We start from the raw sequence: 24,639 nt of genomic DNA on the forward strand, positions 1-24,639 counted from the left end.
CCCTACCCGCACCCACTCAAACAAGCAACCAACCTTTAACATACACAAATTGCATGGCCAAAAATGAGTTGCATAAATTAGGAGAGGCCAGCCTACCATCCTCTCACGTCACCTGCAAATAACAAAATCTGAGTCTCAGCCTTTTACATTTCCAAATAAATGTGATGATTGCACTTTTAAATTCCTTCAATACTGAATCATCTGTAAAAAAAAAAAAAAAAAACCAGAGAAATCTGAGCAAACTACTCATTTCAAAAGCATTCATTTGGCCAGTAATGATAAGGGGTAGCAGAGCTATCAAATCCACCTTAATTCCCTGGATTTATTTATTTATTTATAACTTTTTTTATACCAACGTTCCTGTAAAATCTACAAATCACATCGGTTTACAATGTAACTGAAAACATTCAGTAACTGAAAACATATCTTATAATAGTTTAATTTCAAGAGATCTGTTAGCTGTAAGGGTACCTGAATAATTAGGATCTTAAAAGTCTTAGCTTCTCATTTAAAACCATGTTATAGGAAAATCTTTTTAACTGGCCATGCCACGAGGAGAAGCACACACTCATCATAGTTCACTTTAGATATGGTACCATAGCAAGTCTAATAATGGTTGCAAAGTTTCTTTCAATTGTGCTAAATATAATAGGACATCAGCCTTATTCCCTATCTGCTATGTTAATACAAGTTAGAATTGCAGGTGATCTTTTCTTTATTACAGGCAATTCTATAACATGGGTTTCATCTGTCTGGCAGAACCATAGAAATAATTAATATCTGTGATAGAAGTAGGAGGGTTCTTGAGAACATGGGTTTAACAATTGCATCTATGGGTGCTAAATCTAAAGCAACAGCATATGTAGTAACAAATGCGTGTCCTGGGTGCTTTCATTGGGCATTGGTGCTCTCTGTCCTCGCTACGATATGTGCTGACTCCATGGCACTTACAAATCCAGTCAGGACATACAGGCAAGACAAACAAGAAGCTTCTAGCTAAGATCAACAAGACAGAGAATCAAAAGCAGGTGGGTTCTTAGGTGGGCTTTAACGGAGTAAAGTCACCAGAAACCAGGCCTCTATCCCTCTAGAAATCTATGTAAGGAAATCAGGAAATAAGTGGCTGCGTGGGCGGCAGGGTGTGTGGGATTCCAAAACCACTTTGCTCTCCAAAGTCAGCTTTGACTGCTTTTCTAATTTGTATAAGCTGCATCTGGGGACCTTTCTTTTTAAGTTTTATTTTTTCCTGGGAATTTATCAATGTTTATTATAAACGAACAAAAATGGAAGAGCAGCAGCTGATTTTCTCACATTTTCATAAAGTTTTATAAATTGGCTTGGCTTAAACTCTCTTGTAGACTGTGTGAGCCCATGCGGTCCGACACTGAGCACCGATTTATCAAGATAAGTTTCTCGAGTCTCCCTGTAGCACTATAGAGAGATACAGAATGCCAGCTGATGTCAGGGATTATTATATGGGGTTAAAACATTTTGATTTGGGGTTGATTGGACTGAAGGCTTTTAGTGCAATTTCTAAAAAAATTTTTTTGAAAATGTTTCATATGGCTATGAAGCCATTGTTTGAAGAAGGTGGATGATAGAGTAGACTGGGCAGTAGAGAATGCTTTCCATACACCGTCTGGCTTGCTGACACCTTTTACGATTACAAAAAGCTTTGTTTTGTTGATCTAGTGCCTTTTATGTAATCTTTGGTTTCCTGTTTTAAACACAGACAGCTGTCAGAGACAATTAGGATTAGATTGAGAAATTCAAACAACATGAATGTAGAGGAAGTAATTACCTTGAGTAAGAATACAGGCTCAGACCTTTTGAATTTATCACGTGACCAAACCATTATTAAACAGGATTCTATATTAGGTTTCCTGGGGGAACAGTTTGCCCCCATTAAGATCTATTTGATTCACCCTCATGAACCAACAACAAACTCACCGACTACAGAGGAAATGACAGAAAGAAGAATCTGATATAAACCAAGATTTGTTTAAGATCCACCAGAGAAAATATATGGGCAAAGAGTTAGCTAGGCCAAAAGGAATCATATTAAAGAGGAAGTGTTTTTGACAGGTAACAAAGCAAGAAGGACTGTTTCCAGTGGTGTGACAGTTAACGACCGTACCAGACCAAGGGACGATGGATCAACATTGCAAGCTTTCAGTTAAAATTTGGCTCAGCATTTGACACAAAAAAAATTATTGATATTCAGGCATCTTTTGTACAACTTGATTTGTAACAGGATCAGTGCAATTAGAGCAAGAAGTCTGATGCTAGAAAGGGATACATTATTTTGAAAAATATTGCTTGAACAGGTCACCAACTGATCAGATTAAATTCAAGGGTCTACTTGGGGGCTTTCAAGATTTAAGACAGGTTACTCTGGTCCAAGTGGAGAAGACCCTAGTACATAGGATAATTACCACCTGTCAAATTGACCTTGCTTCTTCCAAACTGATCAAACTAATGGTCCAAGTCGCTTATTCTGACCTAGGACTGATCAATATCCAATCATTACAACAGGGACATTTCCTCCAGGCATGGAAAAGACCAATACTCAAAAAGCAGGAGTTGGATTCCGTGCTGGTTGAACACTTCTGCCTGCTTTCCAAACTCCCATTTATAAAAGTGAAGTGACAGAGAGACTGTCTTACCACTAAGCTATGGAATATTTATTTACAGCAAAGGAAAGCTTTTCATCCTTGTCAATTGGAGTTCCATATGAGCCACGGAACTGAGACAGTGTTGCTGAGTTTATTTAATAGTGTCAGGATACATGCAGATGGGTAGGAGATTCTCTCTTGACTCTCCTTGTCCTGTCTCTTACGTCTGACGCGCTTGATCATGGTCTACTTCTGGAACACCTCGCCAAGGATGGATTGCAGGGATCTGTGCTCATGTGGTTCACCTAATTTTTAACTGAGAGAATGCATTGGCTACACTGGGATGATAAAGATTTGGATGTTTTCCTCTTGAATTGTGAAGGTCAGCAAGGCCCTATCCTATACGCCCTTCTTTTTTTGTGTGTATTCGATTCTGTTGGCTGATTGTGAGGGCAAAAAGGCTACGGCTGACCTGGAGCTCTGACCAGAGCCATATGATGACCCTAAGCAGCAAGAGTGAAACAAGTCAGAAGAACCTGCATACAGACTGAAGCCCAAACGCAACCCTGCCCCCGAGGACCAGGGATGGTCCCTCTGGGCTCCCAAAAGAGGTTGCTAGAATCACCATCATGTTTCAGGCAGTTTGAGGGCTAAGCTGGAAGCACCCAGGAGAGATCTGAGTCCCAGATTCAGAAGTAAGTGGCTTGTGCCTTTATATATTCTCACAAGTGTAAGCCAGGACACTTCTTCCTGTGGCACCTCTGTCTTGAATAAAGCTGTAGTTGAAACCCAGACTGAAGTTGGAAGACCCTAATAATCTGACACTGTCGACATCAGCGAATAAAACATTGAATGCCATTTATTTGCTAATAGTGCATGTGGAGGCAGACCAGGCCTCTAACATTATAAAGGTTCACAGATGTCTAGAAGTGGTTTCAAATTGGTTAGATCAGAACAGGTTAAAGTTCAATCCATCTAAATCTGAATTGCTATGGATCAGCTAGAGAACCAGGCCACTGCTTACATTTCCTAAAATTGCAGGGATTATGATCTACCCCACAGAGACAGTACCCAGTTTGGAGTTTAAATTGGTTAAATAATGACACCCTAAATATTATCAGTTATGCCTAAAACAGATACAGGGCCGGCTCTAGGTCAAATAGTACCCCAGACAGAGCCTCCTCCTCCAGATATTCCTCCTTTCCACCCCTTCCTCCTCGCATGCTCTCTCTCCTCTCCCAATATTATATATCCTCCCCCTCCCTTTCCTTCCCCCTCCATCCTCCTGGCACTCTCTTCCCTCTCCCTCCAGGCATTCTCTCCCACCCTCCCTCCCAGCATTCTTCCTCCTTCCATTTCTCTCCTCTCTCCCCCCTCCAGGTATTTTCTTCCCCTTCTCCCTCCTCACTCCAGTCATTCTCTCTCTCTCCTTTCCCTTCCTCCGTTCCCTCCAAGTATTATTTCCCCTGGCTGCCCTGCTCCTCCTGTCCGGGACCCAGGGCTGCTTTAACCACTTATGGGGCTCTGGACAAACACTTTTGGATGGGCCCCCCTTTTGGTTTTTCCAGACCGACCCCACCCCCACAGCCTCATTTCACATTATCCCCAGCCAATCTAACACTCCCCACCCTCTACCTCAATCCCTGCTCAGTCTCTGTCCCAGCTCCCCCAAATCTCTGAATTCCTATATTGTTTTATCACTGTATTTATTATTTTATGGATTCTTTTATTGTGGCTGTACTCTGCCTCAATGTTTTTGAAGAAAGGCACTTAATCATAAATAAAAGGCAATAAAAAAATGATAAGGGGATGAAACAGCTACCATATGAAGGAAGGCTAAACAAATAAGGGCTCTTCAGCTTGGAGAGGAGAAAACCGAGAGGGGATATGGGAGGAAGGGCAGTGGTGGTATTGTAAGATTGAAACGAGACAAGAAGCAAAGTCTGGAGAAAGACAAGGAAATAAGAGAAATATTAAAAAAACGACTTCAGTTCAGTATTCACTAAAGAAGACCCTGGTTAGCAAGAGTGCAGAGGAGTATGGCAGAGAGGAAGATGCTTGGGTGGAACTAGCAAAACTGAAAATGGACAAAGCCATGGAGCAGGATGAGATACATCCCAGGTATTGTTTTATGTTTATGACACTGTAAACCTTCCTGACTTTTATGGTATAGTTTTATGTTTACTTTATGACACTGTAAACCATTGTGATGGAATTTTTCTAAAACGACGGTATAACACATTTTATAAATAAAATAAATCAATAAATAAATAAGGACTAAGGGAGATAAGAGAGGTGCTGGCAGGTCTGCTGAAAGAACTGTTCAATAGTTTTTTGGACTTGGATGAGGTGCCACAAGATTGGAGAAGGGCAGTTGTGGTCTTGCTTCACAAAAGTGGTAGCAGAGGGGAGGCTGGAAATAGGCAACATGGTTTTGCCAGAGGAAGGTCATGTCATATGAATGTGCTTGATTTTTTTTGATTAACTAGAGAATTAGATCAAGGAAAAGCTCTTGATGCGGTTTACTTGGATTTCAACAAATCTTTGGATATGGTCCCACATAGGAGGTTCGTGAATAAAATGAGATGCCTGGGAGAGGGACCCAAGGTGGTGGAATGGATTATAAATTGGTAGACTGACAGATACAATGTACTAGTAAATGGAAATTTCTCTGAAGAAAGAATGGTGATAAGTGGAGTGCCTCAAGGGTCAATTCTGGAACCTAATCTGTTCAATATCTTTGTGAATGATCTTGCAGATGGATGGGTTAGAAGATAAGGTTTGTCTTTTTGTGACTGAGATCTGCAACAGACTGGATACTCCTGAAGGAGTAGAGACAATGAGAAGCAATATAAAAAAAAACATAGTTTGGCAGTAGGATTCAATGCCAAAAAATGCAGTCATGCATTTGGGGTGCAATAATCCAAAGGAACTATTCATGATGGTGAGTGAGAGACCGATGTGCACAGACTGGGAAAGAGATATCAGGGTGATAGTGTCTGAAAATCTTAAGGTAGTGAAAGAAGGTGATAAGACGTTGGCTAAGGCCAGAGGGATGCACACACAGAGAGAGAGAGAGAGAGAGAGAGAGAGAGAGAGAGAGAGAGAGAGAGAGAGAGAGACATAACTGGAGTACTGTGTTCAGTTCTGGAGACCAGATCTCAAAAAGGAGAGAGACAGGATAGAAGCAGTCTAGAGAAAAGTGGACAAAATGGTATGGGGTCTGTACCAAAAGTCTTATGAGACTGGAAGACAAATATGTATACCCTGGAAGGGAGGAGAGCTTGATCCCATGTGGTAGGAATTTACCCGCATGATCCCCATATTCAGAATGTCTGATTAGAGCAGAGTTATTAGGAGAACTAACTACAACCAAATGTTAGAACAATGCTCCAGGTGGACATCTTGGGGGCCACATTGGCTGCTGTGCAGTGCAGCAGGTTATCTGGCTATATTCAGCAGCACAGCATCCAGCTAGCCTCAAGTTAGCCAGCTAAGTTTACATGGCAAGCCTTCTGGACAAGTCTACAGGGCGACCAGAGTTAGCCAGTCAAGTTATCTGGCTAACTCTGAATATCGGAAGCTAGCCAGATAATCTATACAGCTAAGTCACCCCATTATGCCCATTATCTTCCCACCACTTAGCTGGATAAATACTTAACCTGTGGCCAAATATTTAAAAAGCACCACTTAGTTGGAGCTTATCTGGTTAAGTGGTGCTGAATATGGACCTCCTTCCGTTTGGCTTACACATAATTTTTCTTATGTGCAGCTCTAAAATAAATTATCTGCCATTAATTTAGACCTTAGAAGCATCCCAGCACATCCTTGCTGAAAAGACATTGACATTTTCGTAGCCAGAACTCTTCAATTTCTGTTTTAATGAAAGCAATGAGTTTATCTTCAATTAAAATTCATTGGTTAAGCCTCTACTTAACTGAAATCTACTGTAATTATGGCTCCCTGGTCTGATATAGGAAACTCCATTAGCTCAGCCTCCACAACATTTCTCCTAAACCCCTACAAAACTAACAGTCTAGATGGAAACACATTTTGTGAGAAGTTGAGTAGAAAGTAAAATCAAGCTCATTATGATATACGGCACGCCAGAAATCTGATTTGAAATCACGAGTAATATCTTTTCAAGATTTGGACTGCTCTGATATTCCCTTCATTAAAGGATGCTTCCTATCTAGTTTTCAAGAATGCAATTAAAATCAGCTCCAGCAAATAAACGTACATGGAAAGCAGGAATCCTCATTAGGGGGTCGCTAAGACATTAATTAAAGTGACTGGCACTTTCATCCACTTCTCCTATCTGTTCAGTCAACAATGCACCAACTAGCACAGCCTAACTTCGTTTTATCCTACTGAAGGTCATCCCCAAAACTTCTCTCATCCAATCTTGTTTTAATTTTAGCAGCTTCTCTTTCTCTGAATAGATCTCTTGTAGAAAGATAACCTGAGCCTTGATATTACCGAGGTACAGTCTTTTGATTGGGCTATGGATATCTTTGATAAGCATAATTACGTTCACTGATGTCACTGTATTCCTCAGACAAATCCTGACTGAAATATAATATACTGTGTTCAAACTTTGTATATAAACAAATACCTCTGTCCCCAATAGTCATTTCAAGTGTATAAATGTATCTGAATCTTTCCATATGCACGCCTCTAAATGTTCTCCTCACGCTCACAGAATATAGGTCAGTGACGCCCAATCACAGCAAGAGAACGTAACGTGCACCCTTCATTCATCCTTGTTAGGAACATCCCTTGAACCTTGGAATTATTTTGTTCACCAACATTTTTTTTTTTAAACTATCTGAGCCTCAGAATTGCCAAGTGACCCAGTCTGTGGTATGAGATTTCAAACTAGTCTTAGCTTTAAAGCTCACACCCCCCCATGCATTGATGAATTTGTAGTCCTATCTTTTTCTACTTGAAATTAGCACACAGGTACCAAAATGCACCAGGAGGTGGGACTGTGAAAAAAAACAAAACAAACCCAGGACTTGCCGGAAACTCTCTCTGGAAACCCAGGCTATTTGGTAACTCTGGAGCCCTACAATTATATCACACTAGTAAGATTTCCACTAGATCACATTTGGCCTTCAGTAGCACATAGTTTTATAGTATTGTGATGTGTGTGCTAATCGAGCACTGATTAATAAAAGCGTATCAAAATAGGTGTAGGTAAATCCACCGCATGCCAGCTTAACCTGAAATGTGTCCAACTAGCTAGGAAACTTCAGTACAAGAAGCTCCTTGATTTTATTTTTAACATTTTTCAGTATCCCACCTTTGGGCTACAAAATGGCCTTACTGGGATGACTGCGGCTCATTACTCAGAGGCTTGTGGAGCAATTTTTTTCTGCATTTAGTTAATACTTGAATGCTTGCTTTATGATCTTCTCCCCTTGTCCAAACTTACAAGCTGTGACAAAAAAAAAAAAAGGGAATCTGAACTGAGTGTATGTCTCTGCGTCATGGAGAGAATAATCAGACGGGCATCAGAAAAGAAGAAGCTGTGGCATAGATAGCTCTGTTTGTGTGGAAACAGACAACTATGGTCTGAATAATTCTGCATGTCCTAGGACATAGGCAATTTTGACTTGGATCCTTCTAGTGACAGTGAGACAGAGGTACTGGATAATTCTTGCTGCATCAAGACATAAATAACTGTGATGCAGATCATTCTAGCCTAATGGAAACAATTGTGGTTTGAATAATTTTAGCTGCACAGGGACACAAGCAGCCATGGCTCTGATAGATATATATATATATATATATATCTAGATTTATCTATCTATCAATAGATGGCAACAAACTAAAGCCCAGATTTTAAAAGTTCTGCGCACATAAAATCCGCGCATGGCCAGGCCTTGTGTGTGCCGAGCCAGTTTTCGAAGGGGCCCGGCCGCGCGCATAAAGCCCAGTATGCGCACATGTGCTGGCTTCTTCGAAGGAGCGGTGCAGGACAGCATCGTTGTTCGCTGTCCCGAAGACCTGGCTGCCGGCGCGCACAACTTACTTCCTAAACTGCATCACTAGTCTCACCTCCCTAAGAATTCCACAGAGTGGGACCACAAAGCGAGAATGACTTCTTACTGGTCTCTACTACTGTCAGTCTGTCTGAGACTTCTAAGAGAAGTTTGCCAGCAGACTGCAATTGTCTTGCTGGACAGTGAGGTTTAAATAAAGATGAAAGAATATGGGGCTAAGTCATGTAAGGACTTAAAAACAAGCGGTAAAATTATAAATGTTATCTGAAATAATACAGAAGCCAATGAATCCCCTATGAGGAAAGGCTGAAGAGGTTAGGGCTGTTCAGCTTGGAGAAGAGATGGCTGAGGGGGAGGGGGGATATGATAGAGGTCTTTAAGATCATGAGAGGTCTTGAACGAGTAGATGTGAATTGGTTATTTACACTTTCGGATTCCATGAAGTTAGCAAGTAGCACATTTAAGACTAATCGGAGAAAATTCTTTTTCACTCAATGCACAATAAAGCTCTGGAATTTGTTGCCAGAGGATGTGGTTAGTGCAGTTAGTGTAGCTGGGTTCAAAAAAGGTTTGGATACGTTCTTGGAGGAGAAGTCCATTAACTGCTGTTAATCAAGTTTATTTAGGGAATAGCTACGATTAATTGCATCAATAGCATGGGATCTTCTTGGTGTTTGGGTACTTGCCAGGTTCTTGTGGCCTGGATTGGCCTCTGTTGGAAACAGGATGCTGGGCTTGATGGACCCTTGGTCTGACCCAGCATGATAATTTCTTATGTTCTTAATCCAAAATGATTTCAAGAATCTTTACTTGATCTTTCACAGTTGAAGGCACTGTCCAGGGAGATTTCCCCACTGACAGCATTTTGGTCTTCTTTGGGTTCTGTAACCATTCACAATCATACAAGTTCAAGAGAAGCACAGGTTTTATCATCTGTGACTTCGCTATCCTGATCTACAGACATCATCTACAATAATCATCAGCAAAGATGAACATTTGACCTTTCATGTCTGATCAAATTACTCAGAGGTATCAAGTTCTGGACAATATGGATCCCTGAAGAACATCCCAGGAAATCATATGACGAGAGAAGGCAAACTGATCAAGTACAATTTGTTATCTGGACCTTTAAGAAGGACCTAAACCAAGAAAGCACCTCTCCACCCAAACCTACATCTGCCAAGCTTTCTAAAAGAATACTGCGAGCAAGCGTATCAGACCACGGCAGAATTTTCCCATTTGTCAATCAAATATAATCACAGACAATCTGAATCCCACCTTCTGTTCTCTTTTATACATTTTTGCTTTGGTACTCATCAACAAAAATAAAAAAAATAATTATACAATCCTTAGCAGTGCCTTGCAGGTGCTATCTATGTAAGTTTCCCCATTCAGTCTGGTCAACATACCTCATTCCTGCCCCTCAGCACTCCTTCTGTTCCAGTCCAGAGACCCACACGCAATGCACCTCACTCCTAACCTACAAGCTCTCTTCTGTTCCAGAAACAGGCAAACTGAGTGGTACTTGCTGCCCTGTCACCAGGCTGAGAACACCAAGCTCAAGTCAGGTCTGCAGAGATAAAGACTAAATTAGTGTGCTAGCCTGCTGAGCACCTCCCCTTCAAGCCCTTCCAGGACTAGAAGATGCCATAATTGGTTCGGGAATCAAAAGCAGCCATTTTTCAGGGTGTGAGAAACAACAGAAAGTATTTATTCTATATTCCGCTTTTCAGTGGATTATATTATATATGCTTTTGAGGTAACTGTAACATTGCTCTCTGCTTCAGAGGAGGCGGGTGGGGGAGAGGAATTTGGATTCAGGGACAGCCAACACGAGCCATAATGTTTTTACAGTCTGAGGGACTGATGCTCAGACATTAAGAAAAAAAACCCCCCCACAGGACTGCTTCTACGGCCAAGTCCATAAGCAAAGCAGGTCGAGCAGCACCGACTGATACATGGGGTAACCTGCACGGCGCGGCAGATGCTACCATGGGAAGCTCACTGGGCAGACTGGATGGTCCTTGTCTGCCATCATTTCTCTGTTTCTATATACTGTAGGTTATCTCCTTATTCCTTAGGGATTGCAATCTAAGGGCCTCATTTACTGAGCATTTTTCCCCACAGATACAGAATGGGGGGGGGAAAAACCCTTAGCAAATCTGACCCTAAGTTTGTGCCTGAGGGTAAAGTCACTGGAATTTGAAGCCTGGCTTCCCTTGTTCGCAGCCCGCCGCTCTAACCTCAAAGCAACTCCTCCACTCCCTAAAGTAGCAAGAACCCAGTCTAAAAAGATTTCTTCAGGAGGCAGCAGATCTGCACTTTTACTTAATTCAAGATTAAATAAAATGAAACCTAGTGTTTTGAGCAAAGTTCTGATTTTTTTCCCCCTGGTGCGGGCTCATTTATTCATCTGAGTCATGAAAGGTGCATTCATGCATATCTCCAGTAAAATGATTGCAATGAGCACGCAGTAGCTGTTTTTACCCTTTTGTAAAATATGAACCAAATTATAGGCACTTCTTACACATCGCCCAGGGGCTCTCAGAGCTCGGAAGGAGATCTGCTAGTGAGACTTCAGGGCATCAACTTGCCTGTTATGCTGAACCTGCCAGCTGTTCATTTGTACGGCGTGTGATCTATTTGATTTTATTGGTTAATGCCATGCGGTTCTTACAGGGGCTATCACTGGAAAGTCAGTATAAACATGCAAAAACAGAAGTCCTTAAACATTGTTCAGAAAGAATGAAGAGATTTGTCCATTAATCTGAGGCTTCTTTCAAGTGCTCTGCAGCAGAGATGGCCAATTCCAGTCCTTGAGGGCATCCGACAAGTCTGGTTTTCCGGCCCGGGAAACCCAACTATATAAAATTTAACCACATCTTACTCAATAATTACGTGCGAGTGTGCATTCAGTACTTATTACAGATATCCTGAAAGCCAGGCTCATCTGTGGCTTGCATGAACCTGGGTTGTCCATCCCTGCTCCAGGCACTTGCACGAAGACAATGAATAGATATTGGATACTAGTGCTGCTTATGTAGCAGTATCTATCCAGCACCTTTCTTGTGAAGCTCTGTTTCTAAAAGGCTGGGTTCAAGGCCCACAGAGGATAAAGATACGTTTTAATTTCGTTCTATAGAGTCTCTGGTGTGAGGACCAGTTCAGTCCTGACTCATGCAGTTTAATGGCTTCCCCACACTATTGCTGTCTATCACCTACAATGCCTGCTTTATTCTGAGGTAGTCAAAATATAAACAGAGGGAAAAAAAAACCAGGCCACAGTCCTCACAGTAAAGGGATTAATGCAAACCAAATCTTAAAATTGCAGATTCCAAGAAATAGCAACAGATGTTCAGTTGGGCTGGGGTCCTGATCACATTTATTTATTTAGGGCTTTTTTATACCAACACTCATGATACCAATCATATCGTATCGGTTTACAATAAACAGTGGTGCAATAACATTAACAACAACGTGAGCAATAGGCTAGGAGAGAAGGAGAGTGAAAAGTTACAATAAACAGGGGCACTTGAACTGGGAGGAGGAAAAGCCAGAGTAATGGCTAGCATAGAAAGTTAATATTTAGTCTCAGACATAAATAATAAAAGATATATACATCAGGCTATAATAAACACTAGTATACAAGACTGATTGTAATCAGCTATACATGGTATCCTATACCTAGTTGTAGCAGTAGGGGATGTCATAGATCAGGGAAGGCTTGTAGAAATAGCCATGTCTTGAGTTTCTTTCTGAATGTCTGTGTGCAATGTCTGTGTGCACATGAGGTGCAATCAGAGGTAATGAATTTCAACAAGGTTACAGGTCTCTTTCTGTATCATAAGAATATCCGGCCCAGGTGCTCTCTAGCTGGGTTTATTTGTTTAAAGCAAGCAGTCAGCTCTAGTAATCTTTCAGAGCCCTGCTATAGCTTCAGGAGCCTGGATTTTCACCTTCATCCCAGATCCCTGCTTAGGGAGGCTCCAGTCCCATCCCAGAATTGGGTTTTCTGCCCATCACTAGTGGCGTGGCAAGAAGCGGTGCTGTCAGGACACCTTTAAAGCTGCCAATAGTGACTGATTCGGCCTCTTTATCTGTCAGACCTGTCAGAAAAATTGTGCAAAACCTTTTGAGGGTTTTATGGCTGAGAGAACTGCTTTGCCCAAAACCGTTAGCAGTGTCCTAAAGTCTGTCTGTACTCAAAGAGCACAAACACCAGGCACTGTTAATTTTCGGAGTTAGGTTTCACCCATTTAAAAGTGAGGTCTACACACTTCAGCCCGATTTTCTCCTGACTATAAATTTTAAATTAAAAAAAAAAACATAATAAAATGCTCTGGGCAATCTGAACCACATATGTTGTGCTATGTTAAGAGCAGTTCAGGCAGGGTCTCTGTTCCCAACCCTAAATTTACGTTTTGAGAATGAGTTTCAGCAGCTTTATGAGCTACCAAACAGCAGAAACAGGAACATATTCCACTTGAAGAGGTGTTGGGTTTTCTCTTTTGTTTTTTCTGTTCTTGGATTTTGCATTCAGGGACTCTGCGCATTTTTTTCCTGCCTGTTAAAGCAGTTAAATGTATTTGTAGTAGTTCTGCTTTATTACCAGAAGGTCCCGTGTACTCTGCTATCCCCGAGCTTTCCTGTTAAATTGAAACAAATGTAGGAACTTACATTCTCCAGGTTCTTCGGCTCTTTAGTTCTTATCTGTAGATCTCCTCTCTTTTTTTGCCTCGTTATATTGTATTTCTTCCCGTCCTGCACTCTTTAGGGACTGGATAATGACCAGACTGAAAAAGGGGGGCGTTCTATGATTCCGAGTCTCACCTTATGTATGTACCTGCGTTACTTTTCGCGCTTTCCCAGCTCTCCCGCGGCAGCTGGCACCTCAGCTACGTCCTTTGCGGCGGCGACGTTTAACCCGGCCGAAATATTTCTGACCGCGGTGACCTGCAACCTTAATTGACCGGGACAAAATCTCACCTGCCCTGCCTTTAATGACTTCTGCACCCGTTGGGTAGGAGCAAGGCGCGCTCTTTCTACGCGTCCGAAATTTCCGAGCGCAAGATCCTGGAGGCCCCCGCCACCGGCAGAGCAAAAAAAAAAAAGTGACCAAGCCCTGGAGCGAGGTCTTTCCCCGGGAAACGAGGGAATACAAGAAGAGAAAGGAAACAACTCACTTAGCGGTCGGCGTTATATCTCGCCCCTTTTTTGTTTTCACTTTATCCTCCCTCCAAGTGTGCAGCGGTTCGACAGCTGGAAGAGCTGCTCACCTGGCAGGCGCCTCCCCAGCGTCCACCCGGGCTAGAAGGCTCGGACCCTGCTGCTCCCACAACAATAATAATAATAATAATATTTAAAAAATTAAAAAGTTTTGCGAGTGGCCGGGCAGAAGCGATCACCTTGCAGGGCGGCTCTGCTCTTACCTGGAGTGGGGGGAGGGGAGAGCTGTGCCGGCCTCTAGCCCGAGGAGCCGGCTCCCTCCCTCCCCTGCTGCCTCGTTTCTAGCCAGAGCCGGCAGGAACTCCAGTGATCGGCTTCTCTCGGTCCTTCCCCCACAACTCCCAGCTCAGCACTGAAAGTGAAACTGGGCCGAACGAGAGACCAAACCCCCACCCCCAAACTCCGCCTTTCCTGCAGTCACCGAGAGATCCGCGCCGACCGCAAGCAGGGATCGTCGGGGGGTCCCGGGGGGAGGCATTTCTGCGCTGGTAACCGTGCCTGCCGCGCTATCATCCCTCAGCGGCCAGGATTCCATCTGCGATGTGGATAGCGCACAGAATGGCCAGGCCCGTCACAACCCCAAAAACAAACAGGAGGTTGTGGAAAGGGAATTGTGCCATCGCTTGACATGACTCATTGAGGCAGCTGGTGCGGGCTTGCCATGCCAGTTTCCACGTGTGACGGGCCCGGCCGGCGGTCTCCCCCTGGCACTCGGACCGAGCGCCTGACGCGCCCCCTACCTGCGCTTTTTCCGTGCGTCGGGCGAGGTGAACCGTCCGTACCAGGCGCTCTGCGCTGCGGAAATGGAGCCGCAGTGGTTTCCCTTCCAAACTGTGAATCAGGTGTCCCGTCTCATCTACTTCAGAAATCCTGGCCAGAAAAGCCACAAAGCCTGGAGCTAGCAGCAGCCTCTCTTCCAGAATAAAATTCAAACCCGCGGTAAATAATTGGGCCATAGACAAAAAAGGGAAAATCCCTTTAGTACATCTGGCCCATAAGTGTAACAACAAGTATAACCATTAAAAAGCTGAGCTATTGGGATAGTTTTTACAGCAATAGTATTGTGATAATTAAAAATAATAATAATAAATAAAATTCGGTTGCATTCTGGCTTATACTATATTCCGGAAGAAGCAGCAGGAGTTTTTAATGTTCTCAGCCATACATTATGACTGGTAAATCAAGTGCTGCTGTGTAGAGTTTTGTAAGAACCCCCATGCTCCTTGCACTAATAAGGAGAAGTGTGGAAAGAGCATGGAAGGAGACTTTTAATCTGGAGAGGGGTGCTGGTCATAAAAAATGATACCAGAACAAAGGGGGCATAGGCCTGAGACTGTGAAGCAAAGCAGGCAAGAGACAAGTAGATCCACAGTTTCAAGAATTCACTTGGTACTCATGCTTGAAAATAGCAGGAAGTATGATGGCAATCTGTACACAATTAATGCACCATTGGAACCACAAATTAAAATGGGCCAAGAAAAATCTTAATTTTATCTAAATCAAAGGGGCTTTCAAAGCTGCACCTCTTCCTCCCTGATTCCTTCCTTCATTTCCCATTTAACATGTGTTTCTTTCAATCTTTCCTTCTCCCTTGCTCTCTATACCCCTCCCCTTTCCTTCCTCCTATAAATCCCTCCCACCCTTCCTCTTTCTCTCCCTTTAGATAATATTCCCTTTCTTCTTCTTCTCTCTGTCCCTTACTTTTCTTCTTTTTCTTTACTGCTCTTCTTTTTCATCTTAGGAAGTTTTTATTTATTTCTTATTTCTTATATCTAGGCTAGCTCTGGGTGGTGTTCAACCAATAATATAAATTAGCCTTCACAGATATCAACAGGAGAGCAAAATATGCAAATCATCACAACAATGACATAAATAAATAACATCAATTAAAATCCAAGAAAACAAAATAAACAAATCTAAAACAAAGAAACTATCCCAACTCTCAGACTTGGTGTTGCCTTTTAAAGCAGCCAACTGGTGGCCGAGATCATAATGATTTCTTTGAGAAGTGGAGAAAGAGAATCAGACAGATTCTTGCAGGCTGTTTTAGGAGCTCATTAGATATATTTCCACATTTGTGGTCACTCATTTAACCACTCATTGAACTGAATCTGAGTAAGACTAATGATAACATCTGCTGCAGAGAACCAACCAGTTATCACTTTCATTGATTTCATTATAAATAGTAAAAACTAGCAGGCTGATGCTCCACCCTCCCTTCCTTTGCCCATACTGTTATTTGTCTCCAGCGCCCTCACTAGGGGGCGCTGGAGTAATGTGAAATTTCCTCTCCTCTCTTTAGTTGTCCTTTTTCTCCCTTTTTCTTTATGGAGGCGCCCCCTCCCCGCCCACAATAGTAGCAGGCTGATGCTAGTTTTTACTATTTACACAAGCCCCAAACCCTGCATGCAGTAAGGGGATTAGTGTATCCAAAATGTGTGTCCAAACCAGCACGAAGCTAATACCGCTCATCACATGTAAATTCATGTTGATGAGGCTATTAGCTATTATCCCCACCCCCATGTAAAAAAAAAAAATGTGCACTCAGAGTGTGCACATTTTCACTCTCAAAACTTAATGCCTGTCCTAGAGCAGTCATTAATTCTTGAGAAGCCCCAAAAGTTTACAGAAAAGCAGAAAATACTGCTTAATATCATGGCAATATTAAGTCGGAAGAACTGAAAAAAGGAGAACCGAAAAAAAAAAAAAATGTCGCTGGCAGTCAGGTTAGGAAAACAAAAGCTCAATTAATGAGCATCCCTTTTCTTAACCCGTGGTTGTGCACAGGTTAGGAAAATGGAAGCTTGTAAAATTGAGCATCCGTTTTCCTAACCCGCTGACAACCACCTCTCCCGGGCACCCGATGCCGAGGAGGTGCTAGAGACGTAACATTTTCTCTAGCACCTTCTTTTCCCCTGGCAGCCCCATTTAAAGATTAAATCAGGCACCCAGGAGAGGTGATCACCCATTTAACGCGTGCTGATATTGCATCGGCCCGAAGGAGAGGTGCATGTGAACATTTCATGATGCTCAGCTCACTTTCTTTGGAACAGAAATTTGTAGATGGTCATGATTACTAATCATTGACAGTGCATCGTTCAAAATGACTGATGTGGTAGGGTTGCAGTAATGTAGGAGCTCACAATGTGGTTCGTTTTTTCTTCCATTTCATTTTTAAAACAAAGCAAAATAGGAATTCACATGTCATTGACATTTCCTATTGTGTTTCAAATGAAAGCGCCTCTCTACAATATGAAATTTCAAATAAACCTTATTGGTTTGTTTCCGTAGAGGAAAGAAAAAAAGATGCAGGGTTTCCTCGTGTCCATGGCATCAAGGGCAAATGGAAAGGCTGTGTGGGGCCATGGAACGCTCTGACCGTGACCAGGGATTTGAATGAAATTGGATGAATACCTAAGAATGTATTAGTGGGTCAGATGTGCCAGGGGAGGGGGGAGAAGACAGATAGATGCCCAGATATTATGATTTGATAAGATCAATTTCCCTGAAGGAAACCGGTTCAAGGAACGCCACTTTAAATAACGCTCCTGCAGTCTCTTTGGACTTTCTCGGTTTATAGCCATGTTTTTTCTTCCTGGGCGAGCTATCAGCGGCTAAACCATGAGGAGGAGGAGGAGGAGGCACAGATAGGGCTTAATCTTTAGACAAAAGGGAAGTGGAAATGAGAAAGGGGGCAGGGCCGGTTATGAACTCTCTCTCTCTCTCTCCCAAGCACAGGTGCTCTGTCTCTCCCACGCACACAGATGCAAACCCGCTCCTCCTCCTCCTGATCCGAGTGTTCTTTCATTCCAAGCCCCCATCCGTGCTCAGCCCCCAGAGCACCGATAGGCAAAGGACCGGCTGGGCCTTGAGTCCTAGTGAGGAAGTGGGGATGGAGGATCACTGGGGTAAGGACAGGGGCAGCTCAAGTCAATCTGCTGCCTGAGGCAAGGGATGAAACGGTGCTCCCCTCCCCCCCCCCCCCCCCCAAGGTACGGGACAGGTCAAATGAATGAGAGGGCCAATGGGGGGGGGGGGGGGGGTCCCCTTGTATTTTGGCCCTTTTGGTAATTTGAAATGCTGCAGAAGGGGGGAAAGCATGGGTCAAAGTTCCCGAAGGAGTGGCAGAGGGAGTGTCGGTGCTAATATTTCTAGGAAGCCAGCAATCCTGCCACTCTCCCAGGAAGTCTACGACCTGCCTCCCACGTTCCCCCAGCATTTTCCCCTGGAGAAGTGGAAGATGGGTGAATGGGTGGGAGGGGTCCGTGTGTGGCGCACTCTCTCTAGGTTGGTGCAAGGGTATTAGGTGCCCCCTCACCACACACAATGAAATGTTATGCATTTAAAGAACAGATTTTACATGAAAAAGGACATTTATTTATTTAAAAGTGTTTATATACTGCTTTTACAGACAATGTTTAATCAAAACGGTTTACATAAGCATCTTAAAATTAAATTCAAAAATAAAAGAAAAAAAATAAAAGAAAATCATAATATTACAAAAAGTATAAAAATAAACTATTAAAAATAAAAATAAAAATTAATAGCCTTCTGAGGTAAAAATATCACAGCATGTATATTATTTTCACACGCAGTGCTGTGTGCCAACCAGAAAACCCTGCAAAAAAGATAACTGGGACACATAAGGTATTAAATCTATTGTAAGGTGCATTCGATGTGTGTTTGGCCTTCAGAAAGCCATGAATAAACTGAATTACAATTATAATATAGTAAACCTCCTATACAAAAAACATAATTAACTGCCAACACTTAAGCAATAAAAATCCTACCTATTAAAAGCAACACTGCAAATATTACACCAGGCCCTAAAACACCAATACTCCTCCTATTGGTGTTATATGTGGCAGCTCGCAGGATGGCCCCACGAGCCACTGCACTCCCCCCCCATTGCTGACTGATGCTGCCAGAGGCCTCCCGTCACAGCAGAATGCACTCGTCATCGCATGCTGCCGACCGCCACTGATGCCACCAGGCTGCCACCTTCCCTTAGGTGCGTGAGCATGCATAGGCGCACATAATATAGGTCCCCATGGCAGGAAACACTGAGCGGCGCCTCCCAATGACGTCAGCCTGACCGGGCTATTTAAGCAAGCAGCCTGCAGCGTTACTTTGCCTCATCAACAGGTCTCCTGCCTCTCAGTATATGTTACCTGCATGTTCCTGGTTCCTGTTCTCCTGTGTTCCTGAATCTAGCCTTGCCTCATCCAGCCTTGTCTTCTCCAGCCTTGCCTCATCCAGCCTTGTCTTCTCCAGCCTTGCCTCATCCAGCCTTGTCTTCTCCAGCCTCACCTTGTCCAGTGTCTTTGTCATCCTTGGCTTGATTCTCCGGATCTTGACCTCTTGCTTGGACCTGACCACAATTGCCTGCTAACTGGAGCTGACTTTTGCCTGGATCTGACCATGATTGCCTGCTGCCTGTACTTGACCCTCTTGTTAGCCATCTGCCTTTCTATTTCAGCCAACTTGGGAGGCAAACACCCAACAATCACCACCACATGGTAGAGAGAGAGAGAGAGCAACTCAAGTAGGCCCAGTAACAACTTTTCTAAAGGAAACGTTTAAACTTGAGGTCACTAAGTAGCAGCAGCATTAACAAGCTTTGCCTCTGCTACTTCTATTGGACAACTGCTTCATGCATCCATGTATTTGTGATAGTTAAAACCTGGGGGCAATTTACAATGCAGATTTGGCATTCACCACATGCATGTTCTCAGAACTGCTGATAAAGTTAGAGAGTGTGCGTCCACACGGCCATATCAGATGAACTCTTTGGGGGGGTCGATATTCAGTGGGACATTTAGTGGACGTTAGCCGGATGACCTGTCCCAGATATTCAGTGGGATAAAGGTCTCGCTGAATATTCCCGATTAAAGTTATCCGACCAACCATAGCCGGATCATTTTAAACACAACTGGATATTCTTTTGAATATTGCCGGTTATGTCTAAAGTTATTCGGCTATGGTTGGCCGAATAACTTTAGACTTGACCGGATATATTCAAAAAAGAATAGCTTTCTTTAAAAAAAAAACACCCCAAAACATCGTGGCCTGCCACCTCCCTCCCTCCCATCCCGCTTGCAAAGGCCCAACGGGGCTGAACTAGACCCTCCCCCTCCCAAAATGGCCCATTTAATGTAAATAAAAATGTGTTTGTGCTGGGAGGCTCCCCTCCCCTCCCCCACCCCCTGCTCTGTGCAGTAGCTAGCCTGCGGGCAGGTGGACCCAGGGACCACCCCAGTATGCCATGGAGCCCTAAAGGGAGCTCGTCCCCTCAAGGGAGGAAGACTGAGGCCATGGAGTAGAAGAACATCCCTCCCCATGAGGAACTGTCTGTAAAAGATGGAAAGGAAAGAGGTCATTGGAAGGAGACCCAGGGTACTCTCTTTAAGACCAGGGGCGTGGAGGATATTGGGGACCCCTACATGTGGCTGGAGTGGAGAGCTAGAAGGAGGAGGTTGCATGAATTGGGGGTTTGTGAGTAAACACTAAGATGGGAACCCTTACTTCCACCGGAAGGGGTTAAAGAAGAGGAATCTGGGCGTGTTGTAACCAGGGCCAGTCCTTGCATCTTTACTGCCTTGTGCGAAACATTGCTGTGCTGCCTTCCACCCCCCTTCTGTTCTTTTAACACAAAATGTTTGTTATTTTCCTCACTAGCCAACACCCAATAGAAACTGTGAGTCTCACGCTCTGCCCCCAAGCTCCCTTTCATCCCTGAAAAAAAAAGCCCTGCTCCCTCCGGCAATCAAAACTATGATAATTTAAACACACTCCCCCAAAACTATTTTACCCCATCCACAGGTCCACAATTTCTAAATCGTAACAAAATGATCTCCAGTTGCTCCCCCCCCCCCCCCCCCCCCCCCAACTGTCATATAAAACTGATGCCGGCTGGGCCCTGTAGCAGGGACCAGTTTGTTGTATTGAAAAACATAAACGGCTGTGGTGCCAACCAATAAACCCTGCATAAAAAGACACTTGGAACCCCTATAGTACTAGGCCTATTGTTGTAACACGTTTTAGGTGTAGGCTTGGCCCTTGGACAGCCTTGAGTAAATTGAACAACAGCAATATAGTAAAATTGCCACACCAAAATACTATTAACTGCAAGCACTCAAACAGGAACAACCCTGTGTATGAAAAGACAAATATTGCACCAGGCTCTAAAACACCTCCTATTCAGAAAGCAGAACAAACCAGTCTGCTTTAAATTCCGACACAGAAACCGTACATGCTAGCAGAATACCTCACGGCACTTACACATGGGGAACACAGACAGTCCTTCACCAAATACAAATTAGAGAGACCATAAAATATAAATAGAAATGTGTAGACAGAAACTGTACTGGAAACTCAAACAAGCTAAGCTGGATTCCGTATATTATGAAGCAAGGGAAAAACAGAAACCTCACCAACCCTCATAAAAAAAAACAATAAAATCCAGAATTATAAGTCAATCATAATAAAGCATACTAATAAAAAGAATAGTGCAAAAAAAGATAGCAACTAGAATAGCATCCAATAATTAAGAAGTCATATAAAAAGTTTTAAAACATTTCCAAACAGCTTTAAAATATTTCAGAATAGCAGACACATCAAACACCCAATAATTAAAGCAAGAACGGAAACATATCTCACTCCCATACCTGAAAACGTTTGATTTCCAGTCACCTTGAGCTTGACATGAATTAGTAGGAGTGGCAAAATTCCCCCCTCCTCCCCCAAGGCAGGCTCCATTCATACCCAATCACCCTCCTATCTCAGGCAGGCCCCCATTCACATTCACCCATCCTAGGCAGGCTCCCATTCACACACACACACACACACCCCCATCCCCCCCCCCAGGCAGTCTCCCATTCACTCACACACACACACACACACACACACACACACACACACACACACACACACAGGTTCCCATTCAAACATACACACCCCCATCCCCACCAGGCAAGTTCCCATTCACACCTCCAACCCCCCAGGCAGGTTCTCATTCATACATACACACACACACACATTCATCCCCCCAGGCAGGCTCCCATTCACACAACCACAACCACCCCCCCAGGCAGGCTCCCATTCACACACACACACATCTCGCCAGACAGGCTTCTATTCACATACATACACACACACACACACACATAACCTCAATTCAGGCACGTGCTCAGTGGCAATTTATACCCTTGAGACCCATCCCAAAAAGATGATGGCCCAAAAGCTAGGGATGTGCGGGATATGCAATAGCCTTTCTCACTGATTCCAAGATGATCACTGGGGAAAATATTTGTGCAGGTTCTAATCCCAGCTACACATTCTCACAGGAGCAGGTTTGAGGTATTTTCAATTTTGAGTTTTATTATATTTAATTGATCTATTATATTTGATTACTGCATTTTCGTCAGTTGTTCAGGTTGCATCTTTGGTTTGAGGAGGGTATTATAAGTGTACTAACCACCAGTAATAGCCTGCAGCAAGTTCACAACAACCAAATAGCAGCTCTAGCACACAGACACACAAAAGAAGCACTTCCCATTCCAAGAATCTGCAGGAAGTGCAAGACAGGCAGACACCTTTCCAATCTTGTTTAAAGACTCATGGAGTTCTTCTTCCAGTTTCAGAGCTGTTGGCCTCCCGTAGAGCAGCACATAAGTTAAGCACCCTAAGTGTCCCATTTTTACTAACTAGTTGTTATCACTGTAGGCTTATAGATGATGTCAGGCAGCCAGGATCAGAGAGCACTGAGATTAGAATGGTAGGGTGGGACTTGTGTTAGCGAGCACGTCTGTGAAGTCAGTCTGATGGATTTATTGAAGTTGCTCAACACCAGCAGGCATTAAATGCATCGTTTTTACAGAGGATATGTACTAAGTGATGCAATGTTGCATGCATCTGTGGGGAGAATGACTGAGACCTTCAATCATGTCTGGAACAGCTGCTCCATGATAGCTGCAATCCAAATTTAATAAAGGGTCACTTTCTCCCCCTCCTGGTTTTAGACCCCCTTTCTCTTGGCATTGTGCCTGGGTTGGAAGGGGCTTTTCCTCCGAGACTCTCTTCAGTGCCCATTCTTCTGCCAGCAGGATTCATGACTATAGTGCTTGTTATCTTCCCTGTATCCTTCCTCTCTCCCCCTTCTCCCCCTTCTCTCCCCCTTCTCCCCTCTATGGTTTGCCTGGCCCCACCAAACATGAGTCTCCTGTGCTTCGGACTAAGCCACGAGGAAGATCCAAAGACCACTTCATAGGAGAGAAGAGACCTGTACATTTGTATTCAGTACTCATTCACTTTGAAAGAATTCTCCATTGATTACAAATTTTTCCATATTTCATCATCTGAACCTATATTTTTAGTAATTCAGCTAGCAGTTAAAAGAAACGAAACCAGTACATTCATAAGAACATAAGAACATAAGAAATTGCAATGCTGGGTCAGACCAAGGGTCCATCAAGCCCAGCATCCTGTTTCCAACAGAGGCCAAACCAGGCCACAAGAATCTGGCAATTACCCAAACACTAAGAAGATCCCATTTCACTGATGCAATTAATAGCAGTGGCTATTCCCTAAGTAAATTTGATTAATAGCAGTTAATGGACTTCTCCTCCAAGAACTTATCCAAACCTTTTTTGAACCCAGCTACACTAACTGCACTAACCACATCCTCTGGCAACAAATTCCAGAGCTTTATTGTGCGTTGAGTGAAAAAGAATTTTCTCCGATTAGTCTTAAATGTGTTACTTGCTAACTTCATGGAATGCCCCCTAGTCCTTCTATTATTTGAAAGTGTAAATAACCAAGTCACATCTACTCGTTCAAGACCTCTCATGATCTTAAAGACCTCTATCATATCCCCCCTCAGCCATCTCTTCTCCAAGCTGAACAGCCCTAACCTCTTCAGCCTTTCCTCATAGGGGAGCTGTTCCATTCCCCTTTATCATTTTGGTTGCCCTTGTCTGTACCTTCTCCATTGCAACTATATCTTTTTTGCGTCCTGATTTATTGTTAATTCCTAGAGTAGTATTAAAAAAGAAAGTATTGAAAAGATGTGTTTAGCCATTCTCACTATTGAAGATCTAAGTACATTGGGAGCGCTGCTGTGCTGCCCCTCAGCATAATGAATATGACATCCCTGTATGGGGTTCTGATCAGGGGTCTCAAGGAAGGAAGGTGCATGGTCATTACAAACAGGACACACTTTTTATTCCAAAATGCAAAATTAAACAATTAAAGAAAACCGTAGTGCAGCAGAAAGGACGGGAGAGCTAAGAATAAACCCCAAAGAAGATGCAACAAGACAAGCTCTTCATTTGAGAAGTTTAGCTAGTCCTGTTGTGTTAAAAAATACCAAGGCACATATCAGTCCAAGCAGCCACCCCATCTCAAAATGTCTGTTTTCACCTCAGATATTATTTGTGTTACCTTTGATAAAGACAAAAATGGTTTGTTGTCAGTGCCGGTGAAAGGATGTCCAGCTGCCCTAGGCGGTGATGTCGTCATGTATCTCTCTCTCTCTCTCTCATCACACATGAGAAATGACCCCAGCTCCTCAAAGAAATACATACTCAAAAACGAAAAATGCCCTCCAGCTCCGTGCCTCACCCGTGCCACTTCTCATCTCGTCCGTCCTTTCAAACTGCCGCCCTTACTAGCCACTCTGCCGTCCTTACTAGCCACTCTGCTGCCCTTACTAGCCGCTCTGCTGCCCTGCCCACTTCTGGCACCTTAGGCTACCTCCCGTCCCACTCAATGATTCTGCTGGCCCTGTTTGC

General features: G+C 43.4%; 1 protein-coding gene across 9 annotated transcripts in view; it reads right to left on the reverse strand.

The window, feature by feature from the left end:
* The window catches only part of LOC115074783 (mucosa-associated lymphoid tissue lymphoma translocation protein 1-like), a 99,708-nt gene extending 84,783 nt beyond the window's left edge, over positions 1–14,925 (reverse strand). For 2 of the 9 annotated variants that reach the window (XR_003852340.1, XM_029574607.1), the window contains exon 1: positions 14,053–14,924. The gene's annotated coding sequence lies outside the window, so the exon portion shown is untranslated. Of the gene's footprint in view, positions 1–13,300; positions 13,465–13,806; positions 14,024–14,052 lie in introns of those variants that run through there. The other 7 variants (XR_003852341.1, XM_029574601.1, XM_029574604.1 and 4 more) reach the window with 7 other exon arrangements.
* Between the last annotated feature and the right edge of the window lie 9,714 nt (positions 14,926–24,639).

This window comes from Rhinatrema bivittatum, chromosome 13 (genome assembly GCF_901001135.1).
Source record: "Rhinatrema bivittatum chromosome 13, aRhiBiv1.1, whole genome shotgun sequence".
NCBI lineage: Eukaryota > Metazoa > Chordata > Amphibia > Gymnophiona > Rhinatrematidae > Rhinatrema > Rhinatrema bivittatum.